The sequence below is a fragment of the Lactuca virosa genome, chromosome 9 (assembly GCF_052849685.1).
Source record: "Lactuca virosa cultivar CGN04683 chromosome 9, Lactuca_virosa_CGN04683_v6, whole genome shotgun sequence".
Lineage (NCBI taxonomy): Eukaryota > Viridiplantae > Streptophyta > Magnoliopsida > Asterales > Asteraceae > Lactuca > Lactuca virosa.
Genome location: NC_136434.1, coordinates 118,434,987 through 118,438,723, shown reverse-complemented (window position 1 = coordinate 118,438,723; position 3,737 = coordinate 118,434,987). Strand labels below are relative to the sequence as shown.

At 36.1% G+C, this 3,737-nt stretch overlaps 1 non-coding gene across 1 annotated transcript; it reads right to left on the bottom strand.

Annotated features, from left to right (window-relative positions):
• Nucleotides 1–2,889: 2,889 nt before the first annotated feature.
• On the bottom strand, nucleotides 2,890–2,996 carry LOC145141767 (small nucleolar RNA R71). The gene has a single exon (XR_013722962.1). It is a non-coding gene; the product is annotated as a small nucleolar RNA R71 (small nucleolar RNA).
• Between the last annotated feature and the right edge of the window lie 741 nt (nucleotides 2,997–3,737).

The following is a 3,737-nucleotide window of genomic DNA, read 5'->3' as shown; positions in this document are numbered from 1 at the left end:
ATGATTTTTGGGATGTTACAAGTTGGTATCAGAGCCATGGTTTGAGCGAATTGGATAAGCATTCGTGTCAATCCAGAGTCAAACTAAGGATCTGTAAAGTTTTCAAAATTGATTACAAATTGTTTTCAAAATTATTTTTCAAAATTGTTTTCAAAGGTAACCAGGGAAGGATGAGATGCGTACGATCAACCAAAACAAGAAAGTATACCCCAAGATACCCATGCTAGTATTTTCTTATGATGATTATGATAGAACTGCATGCTAGTTGTAGGCTAGGGATCCTAAGGATTTGCATGATAGAATTGCCTGAGGTGTGATACCTGATAGCCTAGGAAAACCTCTTGTATAATAAATGGAATTGACATAATTACTGTAGTTGCTTAGTGTGTGCATCATAGTTGTATATAACTATGATTTTATAGCATGGGAATGTTTGATTTTTGCCTTATTTACTATTCCTTGTCTGGTTCTGGGATTAGGGTAGAATCAAGTATTCGACTGTCTATAGAATCCAACATTATGTATGATTAGCATTGATATTGCCATATTTGTACACATTTTAGGCAATATTTTATGCATTTTGTTTAATATTTTGGTTATTTGCAAAGATATATGGTACTTATGAGATTAAATTGTATTTTGCAGCCAAAAGGAACAATCTTGAAGAAAAAGGACCAAAAGCGAGAAGAAGTGGAACTTTGGAGGATGGAAGCTTTAAAGAAGAAAAATCCCTGCGAAAAGCCCAAATCACGATGTGCCCGTGACTTACACGACGTGGGGTGAGTGTTCTAGAAGATAAGTGCACGGGAAGTCAGAGTCCTTGCCCGATAAGCATTCATCTTACATCACAACGTGAAATCCCTGTTCACGTCGTGAATTACAATAATTCCCAAAACTATATAAATTTATTCACTTTCACGATTCAAGGAGTTCTTTTAGAGACTTGGAGGGTTTAGAGAACGAATTCCGGAGGAAGTTTAGTCAGAAAAACAAAGTCCAAGAATTAAAGGAAGGAGTACTTATTGAAGGTTTAAGGATTGAAGACTATAATCATCACTTTAGTTTGGTACATTCAAATATGTTTTTATTTAGTGAATTTGAGTGTGACATTTCAGTCATGAGTAGCGGAATCTAGCTTCCTCTGTTTAGCTAGATGAAGCTTCAACTTCATGGATTACTTTATTAATTATGGATTTTTACTAGTTGGTTATGTGCTTGTGTTTGATTGTTAATACCTAACATGCTAAAATTTGATACTTAATTTGCTTAAATTCCTGTTCTGTGTAGCTTAGTGACTATTAAATTACATGAACTTGACACCTAGTGATTTAGTGACCATTGAATTGCTAGAGCTAGGATCAACCCAATCTTAGATAAGTAGTTGAAGTAATTAGATTTAGCTGTGTTGAAGAACATAAATTATGACCATAATTGTGTTTGTTTAATAAATCTTACATAGCCAATTTCATAATTCATAAGTGATTATGTGTTGATTGTGTGTGACCATACATAGTTTTACATGAATTAGTGAACATTAGTAAATTTGGACTCAAATTACTAATAATATAATATTTGGTAACCAACGTTAATAATCTACAATTAGTAGCTAACAATGGAGGAGAAGTGGATTCGAACTAAACAAAAGTGTTTTTAGTAATTGATTGAATTTGATAGTTAAGTGCTTGAGTTCGTCCGAACTTGTAAAATTAGATAAAAACCCAATCAACTTTTAATTGTTTTAGATTAATTCTTAGTAGTTAGATTAGTTAATTGAAACCGTTCCCTATGTTCGATACCCGACTATTTGTGCTATACTATCTGTGAAAATGTACATTGCTTTTAGTCGAATAGCTAGTTAGATAGTAGGTAAAATAGGTGTAGTAATATTTCGAAATCAAGTTTTTGGGGCCGTTGCCGTGGAACGACTAGTTTAATTTTGGTTTAATTGGTTTAGTTAGTCGATCCTTTTTGTGGGGTTAAAACCTGCAAAAAGTTAATTTTTAGTATTAGTTGATTTTCTGAATAACTGAACTCACGACGCGAGCTTTTAGCCTCACGACGTGAGCATAGTAATTTCGTATTTTTCTTTCTTTTTTGTTGTGACAACATGAGGTGGTACTCCCTACCACGTCGTGGTGAACAGTCAGTAGGCAATTTTATATAGTTTTTGTACAATTTTACGTTTTTTTTTGTTTTTTTTTGCAGTAGTACATGACTCGTGGATCCAACACACCTTTGATACCACCGCTTGACGATCCACAGTCAACCCTTCATAAAAGGACGAATAAGAACGTAGGAGAAACTCAACCACCAAAGAAATCACCTTTTAAGGATCTTAAATCAATTTTTGGAACAAAGAAAGGCAAGAACGTGGGTGAATCGAGCAATTCCTCAAAAGATGAAATCAAGGTTGAAAGCTTTGAGAAAAATCCTAATCCTCAAGAATCTAATTCCGAATCAGAAACCAAAGAAAGTAGTGAACCCGAAGATGAGCTAAAAAACAAGATGGCGAACATTGCCAGCATGTCCACGAAGGCATACAAGAAAAACATTCAAGAGGACACTGGTCCCGGCCTAGTGCAACCTGCAATTCCTGCTACCGCAACATTCGAGCTTAAGGGACATATTCTTTCCGCACTTAAGGAAGCCCCATTTTCCGGGAAAGATCATGAGGATGCTTACAAGCACCTTGATGAAGTTAATGACATAACTTATTACTTCAATATCCCAAATGTCCCAAGAGAGACGGTGTTATTGCGAATGCTTCCAGTCACTTTTAAGGGAGCTACTAAGGATTGGTTGAAGGCGCTTCCACCCGGTGAAATTACTACTTGGGCGCAAATGCGTGAACAATTCCTAGAACATTTTTGCCCACCTTATAGAGTTGCTAAACTCAAGAAAGCCATAAAAAAATTTGAGCAACAACTAGGTGAGTCACTCTACGAGGCATGGGAGAGATACAAGGGATTAATAAGAAACTGTCCCCAAAACGATTTGAATGAGCAACAAGAAGTATCAATCTTCTATGATGGGGTAAACGTGATGACAAGGCAACTACTTGATTCTCAAGGACCTTTAACAAAGAAAAATGCCGGTGAGATTAAGGAATTGGTTGAAGAGTTTTCTAAAAATTCGCGTGAATACCACAATCCGAGACATGATGGAATGAAAGGCATTGGGAGTGGCACTTCTGAGGATATGGTAGTTATTTTATCTATGTTAAATACTATGGATCGAAGAATGACCAAGATGGACCAATCATACATGCTATTCGTGTGGGTTGTGAAAGATGCAATGGTCCACATTTGACAAATGATTGCCACTTGGACGAGAACGAGAATAAGAAGGCTCAAGTATGCTACTCTAGTGGAGACAAATATGATGAAGATTGGAGAAAGCCAAAGAAAGAGTGGTTGCCATATGATGAATATAAAAAGCAAAAAGAAGAAAATTTTAGGCAAACTGGCCGAGGCTTTTATCAAAAAGAGCAACCACCACCTGAAAAGAATGTCGATTTAGAGTCCATGCTTAATATATTCATGGAGGCTTCGGAAAAACGACATGATGAGACCGATGCAGTGATAAGAGACCAAAAAATTCTCATGAGAGACCAACAAGCTTTTTTAAGGAATCATCAAGCATCAATCCAAAACATTGAAGCTCAACTTGGACAACTAACTACATTGTTTGATGAGTGACTCTTTCCATAAATTCCCGATAAAAAGCCACAACCACAT